Source organism: Mus pahari, chromosome 2, assembly GCF_900095145.1.
Source record: "Mus pahari chromosome 2, PAHARI_EIJ_v1.1, whole genome shotgun sequence".
NCBI lineage: Eukaryota > Metazoa > Chordata > Mammalia > Rodentia > Muridae > Mus > Mus pahari.
In genome coordinates, this window is record NC_034591.1 from 149,853,232 (window position 1) to 149,876,465 (window position 23,234).

General features: G+C 43.6%; 1 protein-coding gene across 3 annotated transcripts in view; it reads right to left on the reverse strand.

Annotated features, from left to right (window-relative positions):
• Gpr19 (G protein-coupled receptor 19) overlaps positions 1 to 21,531 on the reverse strand; it is a 30,468-nt gene extending 8,937 nt beyond the window's left edge. For 2 of the 3 annotated variants that reach the window (XM_029533643.1, XM_021190963.2), the window contains exons 1-2: positions 20,598 to 20,739; positions 10,655 to 10,810 (exon numbers count right to left, since the gene is read on the reverse strand). The gene's annotated coding sequence lies outside the window, so the exon portion shown is untranslated. Of the gene's footprint in view, positions 1 to 10,654; positions 10,811 to 20,597; positions 20,740 to 21,314 lie in introns of those variants that run through there. The other variant, XM_029533642.1, reaches the window with a different exon arrangement.
• Positions 21,532 to 23,234: the final 1,703 nt, after the last annotated feature.

Consider the following 23,234-nt stretch of genomic DNA (forward strand, 5'->3'; position numbering starts at 1 on the left):
TGTATAATGATAAATAAATCTTTGGGCTGGAGCTAGTGGAGACTGATTGAGCAGGGCCGAATGGAGCGAGCAGAGGTCCTAAAATTCAATTCCCAATAACCATATCAAGTCTCACAACCATCTGTACAGCTACAATGTACTCTTATACATAAAATAAATAAATAACTCTTAAAAAAAAAAAAAAAGACCTTGGCTGATGATATAGCAGCTATGCAGGGTTTTCTTAACATGCTCAAGAGTCTAGGGGAGGGGAGAAAATATTCAAGGAATCATGATTCACCCATGGTCAGAAGAGGGCCCCAGAAACTAACCATAGAGTAATTTGTGAGCATTCTCTGAGAGTTAATTGACTAATTCTCTTTTGTAGAACTAGGGATCTTAGGCACATTTTTTTTCCCCAGTTTAACATATAAAATGGGCAGTCCCAGCACTTGGGAGTCAAAGCAGATGGAGCTCTGTAAACTGTAGGCCATCCAGGTCTACACAGTGAGTTCCAGGCCAGGCCGGGCTGCAGAGTGAGACTCTGCCTAAATAAATAAATAAGTAAATGCATATGGAGAGAGTAAGATAGAACAAGGGGACATGAGAGAGAGAGAGAGAGAGACAGACAGACAGACAGACAGACAGACACTGACTGAGACTCTCCAGAACAGACACTCGATAAGCCACAAAACAGTCTCAACAAGTGACAGACAGACAGACCTGAAATCATATTGAGTATATTTTAGAAATATACTATAGTAAAACTAGAAATCAATAACAAAAAACTTTGTAAACTATACAAATATATAGATATTAACTTATTCTTGAACTACTAATAGATCAAGGAAGAATTGTTTAGATTTCTTTCCTTCTTCTGTTTTTTGTTTTGTTTTAGACAGAATCTCATATATCCCTGAGCTTCTAATCCTGCCTCCACCCGCCAAGTGCTAGGATACTGGGTGTTGCCTCTTAGTACTGGAAAGAAAAAAAAAAAAAAGAGTTAGGAGGACTATAGATCTGAGATGAAGGACAGCTAGTTAGTTACAGGTCAGTCCAGACATATACATCTGAGATCAAGGACAGCTAGTTAGTTACAGGCCAGGCCAGACAACACAGTGAGTTGCAAGCCAGCCTAGGCAACATGGGGAGTTACAGGTTAGCTTGAGCTACATAGTGAGTGATAGGATAGCCTAGCCTACAGTGTAAGAAGACACTAAATAAAATAAACAGAATATAAAGACTATAGTAAGAATAATTGAATAATTGACTATAGTAATAAAGTTGAATCTTGCTTCATTACTTAAAAGCTGTTAACAGCTAAGACGAAAGGATGGACTATTCAGAAACTAACCCACCCGGGGATCTTCCCCATCATCAGCCACCAAACCCAGACACTATTGCACATGCCAGCAAGATTTTGCTGAAGAGACCCTGATATAACCGTCTTCTATGAGGCTATGCCAATGCCTGGCAAATACAGAAGTGGATGCTCATAGTCATCTATAGGATGGGACACAGGGTCCCCAATGGAGGAGCTAGAGAAAGAACCCATGGTACTGAAGGAGTCTGCAACCCTGTAGGTGGAACAACAATATGAACTAACCAGTACCCCCAGAGCTCATGTCTCTAGCTGCATATGTAGCAGAAGATGGCCTAGTTGTCCATCATTGGGAAGAGAGGCCCCTAGGCTATGCAAACTTTATATGCCCCAGTACAGGGGAATGCCAGGGCCAAGAAGTAGGAGTGGGTGGGTAGGGGAGCAGGGCGGGGGGAGTGTATAGGGAACTTTTGGGATAGCATTCGAAATGTAAATAAAGAAAATATCTAATAAAGGAAAAAAAAAAAAGAATTACACATGAAAAAAAAAACCTGTCAACAAATTAGGAACTAAAAAAACACTTCACAATACAATTAAAGCCAAGCACTATGAGCCAACAATAACCACTGAAATGTGTGAGAAAGGCTGAAAAAATCTACAAGGTAAATCTCTAAAATCTACAAGGTAAAGTGCCCATTTCCATCACTTTTATTTAGTGAAATACTGAAAATCCCAAGCAGAAGAAAAGAACAAGGACATAGCAAGGCAGCAAAGACCAAGTCAGCTGTCAGCTGCCTGGTAGTATGCTCGTACTCCAAGAAAAACTAAGTTTCCCTGAAAACGATTCGAACCAGTGCGCCAATTCAGCCAATTCAGCAAAGCTACAGGGTTCAAAAATCAACACAGAAAAGCCTAATCACTTTATATACACCATTAGCAAATCATTTAAACTAGAATCCAAGAAAGGAAACTCAGTTATAAGGGCTGCAAAGCAAATAGCTAAGAATAAATGTAACCAAAGATGTGAAAGTTGCTACACTGAAAACTGTAAATTACTGATCAAAGAAGTAGAAGGAGATTAGGAAGCACAAAGGGAAGGACAGGACTAAGGAGGGATGAGAGGAGGAAAAGGAAGGGGAAAGGGAAGGGGGAAAGGAAAAGAAGTATACTTTGTGTTCACAGATAGGAAGAATCAGTATTGTTAGAAGTCCATAATGCTAAAAGAGATCTATAGATTTAACACAGCCTCTACCACAATACCAATGATATGCTTGATAGAGTCAGGAAGAAACAAAATGTATACCAAATCACATAAGTCCCCAAGTAGCCAAAGCCAAGTTTTATTAATCAAGTCAGCATGACACTGACATTATAACACACACACACACACACACACACACACACGGGCAGGGGGAGGGGTGAGGGCAGAAGGAACTGGTTAAATGGTTCCAAATGTAACGGCATTTGCTGCCACGCCTGATAACCCGAGTTCCATCCTTGGAACCCACAGAGTAGGAGAGAACTGACAGCGTCCTTCCACATTCTTGCCATGGCATGCAAAGCAACACCCCAAAATGAGTGTAATCCAAACTTAAATGAAGCATTAAACACACATGCCTGCAAGTAAACTATACGACTAAACCCAACTGATTTTTTATAAGGTGCTCAGGACACATATCAAAGAAGGGACTGTCTTTACAATAAGTGGTACTGAAAAAACAATTATCTGCACGAAAAAGATGAAATGAAATTCCCATTTCTTGCCAGGTATACAAAGCAACTCAAAATGGATGGAAGTTTGAATGCTGGAGCTGAAACTAAACTTCTTGTAGGAACCAGGGAAGCCTGAGGATTCTAGGACTGGCGAGCACTTCTGGATGGCATCCTAGTTAACTGGAAAGTTGACACAACCTCAGAAGGGAGTTTCAATTGAGGAGAATGGCCAGATCAGATTGGCCTGTGGGCAAGACTGTGGGACTGTCTTGATTATTAATTGAGGTGGGGGGCCCAGCCCACTGTGGGAGGTATCATTCCTCGGTCAGGACGTCCTGGGCTGTATGAGAATGCTGGCTAATAAGCATGGGCCTGCAAGCTAGCGGTAAGTAGTCCTTCACATCCAAGTTCTTGCTTGGGCTCCGGCCCTGGACTTCCCTCTGTGACAGACTCTAACCTGTAATTTGAATTAAACCCCTTCCTCCCCTAAACGACTTTTGATCGGAAGGTTTCAGCACAGCAACAGAAAGTTAACCAGGAAAGACGGGGTGCTGACAATACAGAAAAAGGCAAAATTAGGTGCGTGGATGGGGGCTGGAGAGGTGGATGGCTCCACAGTTTAAGAATGCTTGCTACACGCCTGCTGTTCTCAGTACCCACATCTGGCAGTTCATAATTACCTGTAACTCTAGCTACAGGAAATCAGACGCTCTCTTCTGTCTACCTGTTTGCACAAACACATACACATATAAACAGAAATAAAAATAAAATAATCTTTAAAAAGAAGAAAAGAAAAACACGAGAGCCCTTCAAATTACAAGGCTCTGCTAGACTTGTAGGGAAGGTGGGCAGAGGACTAGAAACTGCACTGTGGTGTGTGCAGAAGAGTCAGGATAAAAACTGATTGCAAAGGAAAAGCATGGGAGCTCACCAAGGGTGTGGAGGGCAGCAGAACAGTTTGGAGAACAAGAGAAACGCAGCAAAAAGAACAGAACTGCCCAAGGACCTGAGGCCTGGCAGTCAAGGTAGGAGCACGAATCAACCTGCCATGCCCCACCCATAGGAGACATCCAAGGGATGCGAATGTGAAGAAGTGGGCAGCTGGGACACACAAGGACATGCTTGGGCAGGGGGCCCTATAAGGGGAGGTAGCTCCCCTGGATAGCTAGGTCCTGACCTCATCAGTCAAGAATCACTTGGTAGTTTGGGAGACCTGAGTCCAATCTCAAGTTTGTGGGTCAATTCAGGGACTGACTATCTGCCATGAGGGTCACTGCTGCAGAGTCTGGGTACCCTGCAGCTCCGGTATTATCATGTGCACAGCTAGACACCTACCGGAGGGTGCCATGGCTGTTTGATCCTTTGGGATATGGAGACAGGTCTGCCGGTGCAGATCTCAGGGCTGTGGTTGCCACCCCAGGAGAGTCTTGAGAGAGTGAGAACGCCTACCCATACAAAGCTGACTATGGCAACAAAGACCCCTGAGGTGTACCAAAGGAAAGTCTAAAGTGGAGACAGCTCTGGAGGACATTTGACCCTCGTCCACCACAGGCAACACTAGCACACTTCACCTACCCCTGCCTTCATCCACCTGACACACCCAGAAAGAAGGGACTCCAAAACTGTCTTGCCCCTCCTGTTTTCCTTTGTTGCTGTACGTCCTTTCTTAACTCTTTTTTTTTTTTTTTTTTTGGTTTTTTTCGAGACAGGGTTTCTCTGTGTAGCCCTGGCTGTCCTGGAACTCACTCTGTAGACCAGGCTGGCCTCGAACTCAGAAATCCACCCTTTCTTAACTCTTATGTGGACACATATGTGTACATGTTTGCATGTGTATACGGAGGCACGTGTATATGTGTATATGTGTATATGTATGTGGACACATTTGTACACATTTGCATGTGTATATGGAGGCATATGTATATGTACATATGGACACATGTGTACATGTTTACACAGAGGCATGAGTATATGTGTATATCCATATGGACACATGTGTACATGTTTGCATGTATATATGGAGGCATGTGATATGTATATATATATGTATATATACATATGTGGACACATGTGCACACACTTGCATGTATATATGGAGGCATGTGTATATGTGTATATGTATGTGGACACATGTGTACATATTTGCACTGTATATGAAGGCATGTGTATATGTGTATATGTATGTGGACATGTGTACATGTTTGCATGTATATTTGGAGGCATGTGATATGTGTATATGTATGTGGACACATTTGTACATGTTTGCATGTATATATGGAGGCATGTGATATGTGTATATGTATGTGGACACATGTATGCATGTTTGCATGTATACATGTTTGCATGTATATATGGAGGCATGTGTATATGTGTATATGTATGTGGATACATGCGTACATGTTTGCATGTGTATATGGAGGTAGGACAATCTCAGGTGTCTTCCTCAGGAATGCTGTCTAGCTCCTTTGTGTCAGTGCCCATCACTCATTAATGAAACTAAAATGGCCGGCCAGCAAGCTCCTCGAGCCTCCACCTCCCTGCCTGGCATTCCATCCAGGGTACCCAGCATTGCACAGGTGGTAGGGAGCAACTCAGGCCCTCCCGCTCACAAAGCTTTATTTGACTGAGACCCCAAGCTCCTCGCTTTTATTCTTTTTTTAAATTTTTTTATCTTGTTTATCGGGAGAAGGGTTCATAGCCCATGCTGGCCTCAAATTTGAAATGTAGCCATGAATGACCCTAAGCTCCTAATCCTTCGCCTCTACCTCTCAAATGCCGAGACGACAAGTGTGCACCCAAGCCTGGCTTTTACAAGAGTCTGTTTTTTTCCTCCACTGTGAGGCCCAGCAGACACCTCTCGGGCACACTATGTGCATTTTAGATAGGAAGAGGCTAGAGAAGCCGGGGTTGAGTGGTTCTTAGGTGGAAACTTTACCTCCTGGAAGACATATGGCAATGTCTACAGACACTGGGTTCAAATGTTACTGGTATCTGGAAAGCAGAATCCAAGGATGTTGCTAAACATTCTACAGTAAGCATCAAAGAATTGTCTGCCCAAATGTTAACAGTGGTGAGAAACTGCTTCAGGGGTAGCCTGTCTGGGTTTCAACTCACAATCTGTGTGGCTTCTGGTAAGTTAATTATCTTTGTGCTTATTGTTCTCATCACTAAAATGACAGTAACTACCTGTTCTGTTGTCAGAATGAAGTATATGAAAAAAGGGCTAAGCCAGGTGTGTGCTGCATGCCCGTAATTCCAGTACTTAGGAGGTCCAGATAGGAAGATTCGGAGTCCATCTCTAGCTCCGGGTTATCCACCCTCTTCTGGCTTCCAATGGCAAGTGTGCACACGCATGCACACACACATGCACACACACACACACACACACTTAAAGCAAGATCTCAACAATTATCTGCTTTTAATGATACACGTTGAAAAAGAGCAAGAAACACATCAGGATTTTTAACAGTACTCTACTTTTTCCCAATTTACTTTTAAAAAAATGACGGAATTTTGCCAGCATGCATGTATACCTGTGCATTACTTTCATGCCTAGTTACTCTCAGAGTCCAGAAAAAGGCATCATATCCCATGAAACTGGAGTTACAGATGGCTGTGAACCACAAGAACGCCGGGAATTGAACCTGGGTCCTGTGGAAGAGCAGGTAGCTCTCAACCACCAAGTCATCTCTCCAGTCCCTAGTTTTCCAATTTTTGAGAAGTATGTTTTTGTTAGTCTAATACATAAATATATTCTCTTTAAAGCAGGGAAGAAAGAACATTACTGGCAATATACTAGTATCCAAGGGAACTAGTTTAATGCTGGCTACTAGTTGTGATTTTAGATTAGTTAATGTCTTTGAACTGTAGTACCCTCATTTAAAACAGGGCTGATAGTGTATATCACAGAGTTGTTAGGACAGTTGCCAGGTGTCTAGGGGGGTCTTTTCCACGAAGGCTACAGGAGATGCCTCTTTAAAGTTTCTGTCAAGGGAAAGTGACTACAAACAGGAAATAAAATCATGACAGTAACTCTCCATCTGCTCTTAACCTGTCCCCTCAGAGAACACACCTCCATTTCAACCCACCTTTTGCCATAGTTGATGAAAGATAGACCACCCACATTTGGCCCTCGGCTCTATTCCCTGCCCTTTTGATATAAACACCCTAAGGAGAGATGCAACTACACACTACAGATGAGACCTAGCTATCCCTTTCTTAGATTCTGCACCCAGGTTTGCTGTCCACATCCTCACAGATCTTCCATACCTACCCTCCAAATCAAAACCGCACTGTCAGAGGTTCTCCTCAAGGCAAAGAACGACTCTCTCCTTTCTCTTCTGTCTTCTGTTCAGCGAGTTCAGTGGGTTACTCATCTCAGATTCAAGAGGGCAGGGAGAAAGCCTAGCTGGGCCCCACAGCTGTGCTGCCCTGTATTATGTGCAATCCGCAGGCTGTGTAACTGCCCTTCCAACAGGCTGCTGTTCCTGCTATGTGCCAAACCTAGCAGGTAACACGGGAGGGGAGGAGGTTCTGTGGTCACTTTACTCTTATACTTTGTCTTTCTGTCTTTAATGATTTAATTAGGTAGAAAACTAAAGGCTGTATTGTGCATCTGACTATGGGGGTGACTAGCTTAATCACAGTAAGCTTGCAAACTTGAATTCAAATACTAAGCAAACTTTCAAGTGTCCTGGCAGGTCTGGGAGTGCAGCTTGCTAGCACACATTAGGCCTGGGTTGGAGCACAAGGTTGCAGAGGGAAATGCCTTGAGACAGTTTTTCATTTGGGTCCTAATTGCCATATTTTGGGCTCAAACTTGAGTTGACACTTAGGATCTCAAGGGTCCCTAGGGAAAGGTCTATTTAGTTCTGAGACTCTGGACAGTGTTGTGGGAAGTGGGTGGCAGACTAGATAAAAGAATGCCTGGAGCAGAGCACCAGAGAGGCTCACTCTCAAGCTGATGTGAGCTGTTTCGAGGCAGGAAGGGTTAGACAAACATCTGAGGGAAGAAGGGAAAGACTGCTGGGGTTGTTCCAGTTTACCTCTCCACAAAATACCATGAGGACTTCATCTTAGGTACAAATGAAGAAGGAGAAGCAGCGAGGCCCAGGGAAGAGTTTATGGATACCACTGAGCTCTGGGTCACAATGAGCCTAGCCAGCGTACATAACTTCAAGCACAGATTTGACGGCTGCCAAGTTCTTACTGCGGGTTTGCTGCTTCACTAAAACATATGTAACTAAGATAGACTCAGAGCTGGGCACGCTGGTAGATTGAGGGGAAACCAAAAGTTCAAGGCGAGCACCAACTACATGGCAAGTTTAAAGTCAACCGAGGCTACATGAAACCCTGTCTCAAAAACAAACTAACCAGATAAACAGTTAAAGCAGACATAGGCCCGAAAACCAGCTCCAGTAGAATTGTGCTAAGAGTCTTGAGTCTTCCCATCATACACTCCCACATGTATCCTGAGAGCTTACCACATTTCAGGTTAGCTGGCCCAGAGAAATGCGTATGTCACCGAGAATACAACCACTGCTCTGAGATGAACTACCAGAGGAAACGGAATGTTTAGGAAGAAATAGTTTGCAAATCTTTCCACTTTATATTTTAGACCTAGCACTTCTTTCAATTCTCCACAGCCTGTAGGGATAAAACTGGGCATCTTCTACCATCAAAGGCCAGAAGGAAACCCATCCAGGATCAAGGGGAAAGATCTTCTACCTTTCTTTTTTTAAGACAGAGGCTCCCTCCGTAGCCCAGGCTACCCTTGAACTCTTGGTGGTCCTTTTACTTCAACAACCAGGTCCTCACCTGGTATTGCAGGCACTGGTCTACCACTCATGGTAAGGAAATCCTTTTATCTCAGAGACTCCTATGTGTGTGGTATGTGTACATGTGTGCATTCATGCCTGTGCAGGCCAGAGGTAAAGCTTGAGGTAAAGCCCAAGAGACCCTCCCACCTCTGCCTCCCAGTGCCGAGATTACGGACACACATAGCCACACTCAATTTGTTTAAATTTCAGTGATGAATATCCAAACTCGGATCCTCACACCTGCCAAACACTTTATATACTGAGCCATCGCCCAAGCCCCAGAAATCCCTAACTTTATTTAAAAGTATTAGTAATATTTTTTTACCCTTAAAGACCTAAAATATGGCCTGTCCGTAGTGACACACACCTTTAATCCAAGCACTCAGGAGATAAAGGCAGGTGGATCTCTGAGTTCAAGGCCAGCCTGGTCTATAGAGTGAGTTCCAGAAGAGTCAGGGCTACACTGAAGCCCAAGCAGGTTTTAAACATGTGGCTCTCTCCCTTCTCAGGGGCTAGGATTACAGGCAAGAGCCACCACACCTGCTCTGAAATATTAACTTCTTTTGAGAATCAGATGCCTATGGTGGGCTTGTTTCTAGGTTCCAAGAATGGGAGAATATTTCTAGGTTTGATTTAAAAAGTCCACCATAACATAATTCCAGATTTATCTTTTTCCTTCAGACATCAATGATCACCATGGTAACACCGGGTTTTACTACTAGATATCTAGGTAGCAGAGACGGAAGGAACAGGCAATTACTTACTGGGTTATTTGGGGTACAGAACATGACTATTGGGGTAATTCAAAATTAAATATAGATTTCACTTGGGATCTGTTTTAGCCAGGCAAGCTGACTCAATCTTCTAGTAGCGTCAGATGAACAAAATTTGTAGCCCAGTAGACTATTGACATCATTTGAGATAACACAACCAGGCAAGCAGTACAGTTCGGTGACTAAGAACAAGGACTTTAAGATTCAGAGTCTTGGGATTCAATTCTTGTTCTATTCTGTGCTACCTAAGTTACCCTAGAATAGCTGCTGAACGCCTCTGTGCCTGAGCTTATATCTAAATGACAATCTGTGTGATGACTTACATGCTTGAAGTGATTGCTTGCATATACCAGGAACTTTTTCAGGTGCCTATTAAATGAAATTAAATGTGAATTTGCTAGCTCTTCTCTTTGACCTGAGGAGAAATACTCAAAGAAACCCAGAGGAGTGCATGACAGACTATTACATTTGGCGGATTCCTGTGAGAGCTCCCTAAGGCTTTCCATACTGTGTGGGGTTCTGTGGCAATCTAGTGTCTACAGTAGAGCTCGGGAACAATCGTTGGTTCTCTTGGTATTGGGGACATCAGGAGAAGGGTGAGCTAACAGCACAAAGGAATGGCAGGGCTGCCCACTCAGGCTCCTAAGCTACAGCCAGTAACCTCTGGGAACACAGGCACAGCTCAAAGGAATGAGGCAGGATTTTCTTGGTGACAATGAGACCTAGCTCTTCTGAGTAGCGCTCCTTCCTCTTCTAGGGTTAGACGGGGAGAAATCCCCTCACCCACCGGTGAGTTTCTGGTTTTATTACCAATTACCTTACACAATTTTCAACCAATTTTGTTTTCCCCTATAGGAGCTTACTCTGGAGAAGTATTTATTTTACAGAACTATCTAGACATCTTTTCTGAACCTGTAACAAATCTAACACCCCTAACAAGCATCTAAGCCGAGACAAAAATCTCCAAATTTCCTGGAAAAAAAAAATAGGAAGAGACGGTATTGTCCCACTGAGCCATATTTCAGCGGTGATAGAGGAGCTTGAGCACATACCTTCATCGGGACTGGATTTCAGAGACAGGCTCCGCGGGTTTTCTTGGTCAGGAACAGCTCGCAGACAGGACTTTGGAGGATGCCACGAGCCACCGGGAAACCTTCGGAACACATTCATATCTCCCCTCTGCCTTCCCTCAGCCCTCAGCCTGCTTCCTGGTAGAGAGAGAAGATGACGCTGTGAAGGTTCACTGCTAAGCCATCTTCCCACCCCCAGCCCCACTCTCAGCGCCCCTCCCTTCTCCTTTCCAAGGCTCTGGAATGTGTCACATGGGAAACGGATCATGTGGCTTGGGGGGGGGGGGGGATGTGGCCATCTTCTCGCTCCCTTCCCCCACTCCTCTTTTCAGGAGCAAAGCAGCAGAAATCTCTGACCTGATTGGCTCTGATCTGAAAATCTCCATATGAAAAGGGAAAGACTCAGGCACACAGACCTCTGGCTTTTCTCACTTTCTCTTTTCAATCTGGTCATTTTACCCTGCGCTTTCAGAGCTGCTTCATACAGGAAGAAAATCATGCCTTCTTTCCAATTTCGCAGCCTCTTTCTATTGCCAGCATCTGGATATGCCAGCGTGTTCCTTACTCTATTCTGGGGTATCCTTAGAGCACATCTGGTCAGTGGAGTGTTCAGCACCACGGACAGCATTGCAGTCCTTAGAGCCATTTGTCTGTTTCAGGTAAATAAAGATATTTGTTAAAGCTTTCCCCTGATCTTGTGTCTAAATATAAACCACCCCATATATATAGGGCTCTGTCTCTACTGTCATCTTACTTCACTTAGGAGGACAAATCAGTTTTTTATAAGACTAAATTCATACCTGCTTTCTAGCCTATCCTGCAACTTACTGTTAAATAAGCTCTTATGTTTTTCCTTTTACAGGGGAGGGGGTTCAAGACATAGTTTACTATGTGCTCCTACATCTCTACTTATGGGGAAGCCCCCCCCCCCCAGCACACAGGAATGCTGGGGTGAACGAGCCTAGATGTCTTTAGCTCCGTCAGTGGGCCTTTCAGGCAGAGCTGAGTTGGAAGCAGGATAGAAGCCGAGCTGCAGTTTTGTGTGGGTCTATCCTGCTTTGCTGACGTCCTGGTTGCCATGGTGCTAGGTAACTGCTAAAGGGGACTATTGCTTTCAAAACCGGTCACCATGGGACCCTGCTGACTAAAGAAAAGGGGGAAAGAACCGAATTGCTGCCTGCCCAGGCTTTCAGTTAGCATTTGCAGAACCAGACCTACCTTGTAGACTTCTTCCTGACTGGACTGCTGTGGCCCTGCACACTGCCAGGATTCTAGGAACCCACAATTACACTGAGTCAGGAAGTCCTCCGATCCCCCCCCTCAACACACACACACACACACACACAACTTCTCTCCTTAAAAATCTATTTGGTCTGAACTGAAGATACCAGCTCTGTAGAGCGTGTGCGGACTGCTTCCACAGGGCAGTGGGAAGAACACAGAAAAGGCATTTCTCTTTGAGACTAGATGTCTGCTGTCTGGAAGCCAGCCATTCATGCAACTCTTAATAGCATATTTCAGAGATATCTAAGAAACACAACTGAATGTTGACCACAAGAACCGGTTGAAAATATTTTGCCATTTTATAGGAAAAATAAAAATACATTTGTCTACAGACCGCTAAATTTATTTTTTAAACATAAATTCACACAATAATTGGAGGGCATTTGGATTACCCCAATCAGGAATTTAAAGTAGCTTAGTTCAGTGTCTAAAGGTCTTTCCCGACAATTGTTCAACTCCAGAAAGTTGCCAGAGGCCGATGATGCATCTTCTCTGCAATCACTCTCCTTGTTTTCTAAGATGGTCACTTCCTCACCAAACCTAGAACTCACTGATTTGGCTAGCTGGCCAGCCAGCTAGCTCCAGCTTTCGCCTTGAGTGCTACAGATCCAAACTCATGCTCATGCACCTGGGCTGACCAAGTCGCCTCACTAACCCTGCAGTATCTACTCTTAGTTTATGAAAGGGGGCAGGTTAATTACTTTTAATATAAGACTCAGAATAGTCTTGCTATGTAGCCCAGGCTAGCTTCCAATTAATGATCCTTCTGCTCTTGTCTCCCAGTTTGGGGTTTACAGGTATATGCCCATACCCAGTTAGAAATTCAGATCTTAATTTTAACATTTGCCACATTTAGGAAATTACCATAAGCTGAATAAGTATTATCTGCTTGTTTAGTTTTGTTTGGGTTACACTGTCCTCAAACTCATTATCACTTATAAACCCATTGAGGACCAAACAAAGGAAGTGAATGGTTTAAATAACTGGGTAACTAATCCTTCTAGTGACAAGAACAGGATGGCTTCCTTGTAAAGGTGCTTGCTACCAAGCCAGACTGCCTGGGTTTGAGTCCTAGGACCCATGTGGCAGGACAGAACTGACAAGTAATCCTCTGCCCTACACACACACACACACACACACACACACACACACACACACACAATGGTATGTAATATGTATACTCAAAGTACACAAAGATATAGTCAATGCAATTAATTTTAAAATTAACAATGAAAAGGACCTTCCCCATTGTTTCAAACATTACCTGAAAGAAAACCACTATCCCAGTGTCCCTGGGAAATTCATTAAAATCCTCTTCTTTTCTTTTCTAACTTCTCTGTCTCAAGCCTTCATGCTTTAGGCTTGAAAGTTTCTGTCTTGTCCATTCTAAAACCAGACTGGTCTCTTAATCTGTTGTTTTTTTTTCAGATAATCTTCCCACTGCTGTGTCTCATTCACTTCCCCCTATCTTGGTTAAATACCAGTTTGACTGGACCAGGGGACCTCTCAGAACTGGGGAGGCATCTCCTTGGATTAAGAACCAGACCTACAATCATGAGGGCCAGAGTTCAGATCGCCCCAAGACCTGGGCACAGAAGCAAGAATCTGTAATCCCAGTGCTAGAAAGGCAGAATCCCATATCCCTGGAGCTCACTGGCCAGCCAGCCCAGCTAACCGGGTGAGCTACAGATTCTGTGAGAGACTCTATCTCAAAGAACAAGGTGAGCATCCAGTAAGTGCATAGACCACACCCACAGCCACACCCCGACACAGGTATACACACACACACACACAGGCTGAGTACCAACACTCTGCTTCCTGAGTGTAGATGAAATGTGACTCCCTCAAGCTCACTCTCATGCCTTTCTCTCCAAGCCAAACTACATCCCTTCAAATCCGGGCCAGAGTAAACCCTTCCTTCTTCAAAGTACTTCTTGTCAGGTATTTGATCACAGAAACAGGAAGGTAAGTCATACAGCGCCCTCCAAATCAGGTTACTCATGTCTTTCCTCTTTTATCTTTGAGGCTGAGGGCTGACCCAGCAGAAGGGCACGCTAAGCATTCATGTATAGTAAGTTACACCCCCAGCCACACCTCCCTTTTCACTATGTTCTGCTTTAATTTGCACACGTCTTCCTTGTACTGTTGAGTTGATTGCATTTCAATCTTTTGGTTAGAAGGGTTGTTGCTATTACTGCTATATTTTGAGACAGTGTCTCATATGGCCCGGACTGGCTTAGAGCTTGCTTGAGTCACTTCAGGTGACCTGGAACTGCTGATCCTCCTGCTCTGCGGCCCACGGGCTAGACCAAGAGGCATGAGCCGCAATGGTTGTCGTGTATTGCATCTTGTTCAAAGATCTGTAGGGAGGATCCTCACCCAACTGATCTTCACATCTTCAAGATTAAAAAAAAAATTTTAATTAAAATGTTCTTGAAATTTCTTTTATGAGTATTTTATCTGCATGTATATCTGCACACAATGTGCAGACCAAAGGAGGCCAAAAGAGGGTGTCAGGCCCTGGAATTACAGATGGTTGTGGACCACAGTGTAGGTGCTGGGGCTCTAATCTGGGTCCTCCAGTGTTCTTAATTGTTGAGTCATCTCTCCAACTCCCACAAAATTAAAAAAAATTTTTTTCAAAGCTAACTAGATGTTCAATAACCTTGACCAATAACCTTATCAAAAATGTGAATTGGGGTATTCCCATGAAGCAAATTAATTTTTATTCTTCATTGTTCCTTTAAAAACACCTTGTATATGTTCATTCTTTTATCCCTGAACTAAAATGTGAGTAGTCCCATTAATCTTCCTGGATATTTTTTACTTATAACACACTACTAGTTAAAGTATTTTGTCTTAGTTTTTATTTGGTTTTTGACACAGGGTCTCATGTAGCCCAGGCTAGCCTTGAGGGCTCACTATGTAAGCCTGGAATGACAGATGGATCATCAAGGATGGGGACTGAACCCACAGCTTCATGCATACTAGTTTCACTCTACCAGTTGAGCTACACCATTCCAGCCCCCTTTTAAGGTTCTTGTGACTTTCAACCTGCGTCTTTCTTATCCTACTTCTCCTATCTTTCTACCCAACTCTGCAGAATACATTCTTCAGCAACTTCATAGTTCTAGTCCTACCTCCGCTGTGGATTCTGCCTCTTATCCCAGTGCTCTTACCAGAAGTGAGACACAGTAATAAAGCCCTTGTCTTTCCCTATACCCACTTTAGCAACCCCCTTTTGTTCTGAAGACCTTTTTCCTTTTGTTCTTAGTCTGGAGTGCTGAGAATTCTTGATGCTACACTTCTTAGATTATCACAGATGTCTTCTACTTTCAGCTGGGCCAACTGTGATTAGAGGATGTCTTTTGTCCATAGGGCATTAGCTGCCAAACCCCCAGGATGACACTGCATTTGGTACAGGAAGCTGCAACTCCAATGGCAGCAAATACAAAATAACCTCAATCTTTATAGTGCCAACCCCCAAATGCTTTCTGTAGGGAAAAAAAAAAAAATACAAAAAAAAAAAAAAAAAAAAATCCATTGCACCAAGGAAAGTACTCATTAGAATGGGTGTGGGGTGGGAATTTAAACAGGGTTTCTCTGGGTATCCTCAGGTCTCCTAGAAATTGCTCTGTGGACCAGGCTGCTCACTAACTCATAGAGATCTGCTTGCCTCTGCCTCCCAAGTGCTGGGATTAAATTTAGGCATGTGCTACCACCACCCAGCCCTAGAATCCTAATTCTAACACCCCCCCCCCCCAATAAATGTCTCTTTATTTCCTCAGATGATGGGATGAGATGAGCTATACACACACTGTGCAAGAGGCTGAGCCCGAAGCATCTCTTTTTCTGATCTAACCCTAAGCCTAGGCCTGGGAGCTTCTAGCCTCTGTACAGTCTAATCTTCCAAGATGACTAATTCAACCCAGGTTCTCCGGCTTCTGGCTGAATTGTGTGCTTGGCCACATTCTAACCTTGGCAATCTGCCCTAATCTTCTGGCTCCTTCTCCTTCTCTGGCTCGTCTGTCTTCACCTGTGTCTAGTTTGTTCTTTCACAACTTGCTTCTGTAAAACTGTCCAGACATAAAACTGCCATCTCCCCACCTCTCCTTCTCTCTCTGCTCTTAAGTAGCCTCTCTTTCTTGTGCTGTTAACATGTGAGCTGGATGTATATTATCTCTGACTCGTTCCGTCAAATCTTTATCACTGTGACTGCCCTTCTATTAAATGTCACTTTCAAACATGGCTGCATTCTTACACAAACTACCCTTTCCTTCATTGTTAGGTACTAAAGTGTATTAAGGTGTATACTAAGAGCATGTCTAGATTCCAGCCAGATCATACTGTAACCCAGGGCATGTCTGCATTCCAGCTGGATCATACAGATGTAAAAGGTCTTTGGACATGATCCCTTGACAGAGCAGCCATGTTGCTGGATTAAAATTCCTCTACACTCCCTAAAGAAGCAGTCAGATAGACAGGACACCCTTCTATGAAGGACCAGAACTTCATACTGGCATAGTATAAAACTTTGAAAACGGTCCAAAGACATTTTTTCACATCAACAAAGAAAACACAAACCTACCAATTTTTGTTAATTGGGAGTACAGGTGGTAGAACACAGGGTTTTCCGAATACTAAGCATGTGTTTTACTACTAAGCTATAACCCCATTCCTCCTGACTACATTCCACCCCCCCTCTCTTGTCCCCTATTTGACAGCACTGGTGGTCTCCAGCAGATGAAAAGAATCAGTTATGAACCTCAAGCGTTCTTTATCTTTGGCTCATTCCAACTCATAAAATTCAGCTGTGAAGGGTAATAAGTGCTGCCTGAGGAGAGTTCGTGCCTTACAAGCCTGCCAACTGGAGTTTGACCTCTGAAACCTACACAAAAGGGAAGGAGAAAAGTGACTCCAGACAGTTGTCCTGATCCCCCATACCCATGCTTTGGCAATGGACACCCCCAACCACACACACACACACTAATAATAATTCAAGTTTAAAGAAAGAACAACCTAAGATAGAGACCAATGTCGCGTGCATCCCTGCCTGTCCCACAAGGACAATCTTTCCCATGTATGCTTGATTCCCTACAAAACGAGACCCACTGAAAGATAGTGTTTAGGACTGCAGAGATGACTCAAGATCACTTGCTGCTCTTCCAGAGGAACGGAGTTTAGTTCTTAGCACCTGTACTAGGTAGTTTTGTGTCAACTTGACACAGGCCGAAGTTATCACTGAGAAAGGAGCTTCAGTTGGGAAAATGCTTCCATGAGATCCAGCTGTAAGGCATTTTTCTCAATTAGTATCAAGGGGGGAGGTCCCCTTGTGGGTAGTGCCATCTCTGGGTTGGTAGTCTTGGGTTTATAAGAGAGCAAGCTGAGCAAGCCAGGGAAGGCAAGCCAATAAAGAACATCCCTCCATGGCTTCTGCATCAGCTCCTGCTTCCTGCCCTGCTTGAGTTCCAGTCCTGGCTTCCTTGGTGATTAACAGCAATGTGGAAGTATAAGCTGAATAAACCCTTTCCTCCCCAGTTTGCTTCGTGGTCATGATGTTTGTGCAGGAATAGAAACCCTAAGACAACACCCAAACCAGGCAGCTCACAAGTGCCTGTAATTCCAAATCCAGGGAGAACCCAACACCTGTGATCTTTGAGGGTACCTGCACTCACATGCACAGAGACATATACAGACAACACATAAACACATAATTAAACATTTTTTAAAAATGCAATCCATATGGCAAAAGATATTCTTGGCCATAACTACTATATTTCGTTCATAGTGTCCATCAATGGTGTTTTCAACTACAAGTCAGAGTTGTGGTACTATTAAACAGTTTTTGTGTCTAAGAAGGTAAAGTTCCTGGGGCTGAGGCACATAGCTTGATTTGAGCAGTACCTGCCTACCTGCCTAGCACATAGGTACGAAATGCTAGATTTGATCCCTAGAACGTGATGAACTTTGTGTGATAGCACATATCTGTGATTCCAGCACTTAGTGGGTGAAGGCAGGTGAGACAGCTGCTGAGGCTAGCCTAGGATACCTTGTGTCCAAAATCACACAAGAGAAAAAGAGAGAGAGAAATTTCTCTCCCAGACATTCCCCACCCCCAAGCGATTTTGTTTTCATTGAAAAGCTATGAAAGTAGACTTAAACCCTACTTTTCCCATGTCAGTAACAACAAAACCATCAGTGTGGTCAGATCAATCTCACACCTTTTACAGCCTTTGGGAAGTTTAGAAAGCCTTCATAATCAATACCTGCTTTATTTAAAAAAAAAAAAAAAAAAAAAAAAAAAAAAACACTTAAAAAAAAAAAAAAAAAAAAAAAAAAAAAAGGCATTCCCACCTGCCCTCCCAGGAGAGAAGACCACCCATGTGCAAACACTTTAATCATGCCTTCCCCAGTCAACAGAGCAGAACAGCTCCAGGTGGCAAAGAAACCAAGACATCTTTTTGTTGCCTGAGCTAGATCAAAGGGCCAGTTTGGGAGGTTCAAAGTCTGCCATACAGCCAATTCAGTGTGTTCCTGGCATCCACAGTAAAGACAACACTAACTGCTCCCAAGTTAGTGTGCTTACTTCCGGGCCTCCCTCCAGAATCTATGTCACTGTGCCCGACTCATCTGCTCATCTCAAGCCATTGCTTTATTCCTCAAATAGATAACTGTGCAGAGCACAGGGGCTTAAGCCTTAGCTCTAGCTTCTTTTCATTTTCTACAGAAACTCTTTAAGCAGGAGTTCTCAACCATAGCAGTAGTAGTAGTAGTAGTAGTAATAGTAGCTTAAAAAGACTGATGGAGGGTGGGCATGGTAGTGCACCCCTTTAATTTCAGCACAGACACATCAGTAATAATTAAAGTTTAGAGACAGAACAACCTAGGACAGAGACCAATGTCTCTTGTATCCCTGCCTGTCCCACAAGAACAATCTTTCACACGTATGCTTGATTCCCTAAAAAACGGGACCCACTGAAAGATAGTGTCTAGAGCTGCAGAGATGACACAGCTGCAGGTCTGTGTGCTGACAAGAAAATCTCTTGTGACTCTGTGAGTTCTTGGTCAGCCTGGTCTACTTAAGAGAGGCCCTGTCTCAAAAAACAAGGAAACAAATAAAAACCTGATGGGCCAAAGAGATGGCTCAACAGGTAAAGGCACTCTCTGCTCCAGAAAGCAGGCCTAAGAGGCTGAATTCTGTCCTAGCACCCACAGGAGATCTCTAACTCAGGAGATCCCACGTCCTCTTCTGGCCTCTCAGAGCACCAAAAACACAAGTGGTACACAAACATATAATGCAGGCAAAAATACCACCAAGGTAAAAATAATTTTTAAAAAAGATACCCTCATCCTTATTCTCCTTTTACTGTAATCCTTACTTATAAATGAGGAAATGAGATGTCATAAGGTGTAACCGGCAGACCCAAAGGTCACACCTCAGGGCTCTGATCCCCAATTCTAAACAGTCCCTATGACAATATACTTATATAACAGAAGATCCCAATCCCCAAAACCAAATATTTAGACTGAGTCAACCCAGAAATCCTATTCTATTGTATCCATGTTTCCCCTCCGTTTTCCTGTGGATTCAGCACAAACAGCCCACACAACAGAATACAATCAGCCAAGATACAGCGCTTTAGAGAGAACTTCCTGAGAGGGTCTGGTTCTGTCTTCCCTCATTCCTTCCTTTCTCCATCCCCTCCCCAGGCTATGTCCCAGATAGGTTCAAGCAGTCCTCCTGGCTCATCCCTGGGTAGCTAGGACTATAGGTGTATGATTCTATACCTGGACTATTCTATCCAAGGACTTTCCTCTAAACGTTAATAATTAAATCCTTCTCCATCATTGCCAGCTTTAATCCTAAGACCTTCCATTCTTTGTTTTCTTACAAAGGAAGCTATATTGCTTACCTATCAGCTACTCTGTTGTTAAGGACTAGTCAAATTATATATCCCGTCAATCTTCCTGCATTTTCTTTATAGAGTACACAAAAGATCAAAATATTTCCAGAACTGTACCCAACACACACTTGGGAGTGTCAGCTATTCAGAAAGTTGAGGTAAGAGGACTGAGTCTAGATTTCTTTAGTTCATTAAGGCCAATCTGATCAATACAGTGAGGTAACTCTTTCACACAGGCAGAAAGAGTCAACCCCCCACATCCATGGGTTTCACATCCTCAGATTCAGCTAAAAGCAGATATAGAAATAGAGAAGAAAAATTTGCATCTGTACTGAATGCTTTCTTGCCATTACTCCCTATACAATATAGTACAGGAGCTATTTACATAGTATTTACATCGATGTACATATCACAAATAATCTAGAGATTGTTTAAACTTTACAGAAAGATGTACAAGGGTCATATGCAAATAATATACCTCATTACGCAGGGGACTTGAGCATCATGCATTTCCGTACTTGTGTAAGGTCCTGCAAACAATCACTGGGGATAGTAAAAATGACAATACTGACTGCACTGTGAATTCTAAGATCTACACAACTGGAAGGCTATAGATTAGGAATCCATAATCTTGTAATGAGCCAGTGACTCATCTGAGTGACTTGTTAGGGCTGAACCGTGAAGCTGGTGGGAGAGGCCAGGCATTCTATTGGAAAGAGGACACTTCTGGATGGTACCTTTGAGTCGTTATAGGGCAAAAATCCAGTTTGTGCGGTGTTCCACGTTCCCTGAGAGAGAAAAGAGGCCAAATCAGTCAGACCGGTCCACACTTGCAACATTCGAAGACTCCAGATTATCTATTTTACCCAGCCCCAACCTCCGCTCTTGCTCGCGACAACTTTAAAAAAAATGTTTCTGTTGCACTCAAAGACATCCCCATTTTACTTCGCGATCGTAGACTAAATACGCGGCACTGCAGCCTACTTGCTTATAAATATGGGTAAATATTTTAAGCTAAACTTCCTCTACTACTTTGAATTCCTCCTAGCCTCATCTCTCAAGCCTTCATTGGCTTCTTCGACTTTTAAAAACTTCTCATCCTCATCCCACTGTGTTAGCCCAGTCCACATTCACAGCCTCTCAAAGTCTTCGAGAATAGAAAAAAAAAAAAATCCCGTTCGTCCCCCAGATTTATCTTTTATGCCGCTCGCAGTTAGCTCGCATGCCACACAACTAAAGTTCAACATCTTTTAAAAAACCGTGATGGGCTCTCTTCCCACTCTGACTCTTGGATGCGCTGAAACCTCATGACCCATACAAGAGCAGAAAAATGGGGGGGGAGCGAGTTACAGTCAAGTGGAATCTCGACCGAAAACTCCCTAAGGACGTGCTGCAGTGGGCGTGAACCCCCGGCTCCGACCACACTGACATCCCTCGGGGGCCGACGGGGCCACCTGTGACCAAGCAGGAAGTTCGGAAAGGTTTGCGCGCCAAAATAGCCCAACGCATGCGCACACAGCCACGGGCGGGGCGGGGGCGGAGCCTCGGCCTGGCACAGGATCTCGCGTTGTCTGGGGAAAGAGCGACGCTGAGGTCTCTACTGTGGCGTTGTGGGGACCGCCCACCACCTCTCCTTTAAATCTTCTTTTTCTTTCTTTCTTTCTTTCTTTTTTTTTCTTTTCCTCTCAGCCTCAGTGTAGACAGTGAGCGTAAGAGCTCAAGGCCGACAGCTCTGTGGAAGAGTTATGGCTGCCGTGGTCGCGCAGCCGGTGCCTCAGAGACAGAGAGTAGCAGAAGCCACACAGTCGATCATCTTAAGATGCGAGGGATTGCTTTGGCATTGCCCGTTTTTTACTATGCTATGCAAAACAAAAGACAACAACAACAACAAAAAAAAACAAAACAAAAAACCTTGGCGCACGGCGCCTGCGCAGTGCTTGTTTACCGCGGGCCGAGCGCAGGCCCCTTCCCTCCGCTCAGATCCTCCACCTGCGCCTGCGCCTGCGCGGGTGACGTGGATTGCTCCGGGAAAACCGCGCCTGCTAGTCCCGGGACTAGAGAGCGAGCCGCGGAATGTACGGTGGAGATCTCGGAGCCCTGAAAGGAGACCCACAACGCCCAGAAGTCGGTGTCCCATTAGGAGCCCGAGCACAGATGACCCAGGTGCTGTGCACGCCACCGTCGCTGAAGTGAGCCGCGGAGCGTGAGAGCGCAGACCGGCGGCGCTGACGCCTAAAAGGATGGACTTTGTTTAGCAAAGATGCAAATAAGCCTGACCCTAAGGCCGCCGAGTTCGAGCAATTCCTGCATGGGCTAAGGCTTTTCTTGAAGGCGACTCTGAAAGGCGGCCATGCAAATTTTGAAACTAGAAAGAGCTGACACTAGAAGCGATAGCCCTTTAAAGCAGAAGCTCGTTCATAAGAGTCTGAATGTCCCTTCAAAGTTCGCTTCAAATAGACACAGACAGTGCTCATAAAATACTATCTGATAAACATAGATTATTTTAGATATGGTTATCCATTTGCAAGTAGAGGCAAACTGATTTGTGAAGGAATTCCTATTGGTACATTCCAGTATGCTCAAAAAAACATTAATAAGTGGTAACTTAGCTAAGCCTAGACAATTTTCTAGTTTTAAAAACAATGGAATTTATTTGGCAATTTTATTAGACCCTAGTTATTTTTTGACTGGTGAGATTGAAGTCTTTAGATTTGTAACATTTTTCTACAGAAAAGTGAGATTTTAATCAGTAAGAAGGGGGAAATGTATGTATATGAACAGAAGAGGCCAGACCTTGAAGACTTTTCATGCTTCCAACATTCGTCTCAAGAGAAGCTATCATCTTACCTCGGATTTTTTTTTTTTTTAATGTTCAATATGATAGTAAAATTTAGCATATTTTGAACATTTTTTTTCTATACAATCTAGGTATGGTGGTACATTGAAGAAAAAAAAAAAAGAGGTTTGTAGGTCACTTGGTAGGCTCCTTGCCTAAAAGCCATGGATTTATCCATAACTGAATAAAATGGGACTTGGTGGTACACTACTGTGTGTTCATTGCTACTATAGAGGCAGGATCAGAAGTTCAGGGTCATCCCCACCTATATAGTCATAGACCAAACTGGGCTACATGAAACCCTGTTTTAAATAAAGAAATAGATTCTCTGTTATAGATAAGAACAATAGCTTACTTGAGGTAGAATGATAACCAGTTTTCCACACCTATATTGACCTGACATTTCCTTCATAAGAGAAAAAAATAGGGTGAATGAATTTCTTGTTCATATTTATGACTAGACTAACTCAAAAAAGGCTTCCTTTGTTAAGACTGACAGCTATCAAAAAAAAAAAAAAAAAAAAAAAAAAAAAAAAAA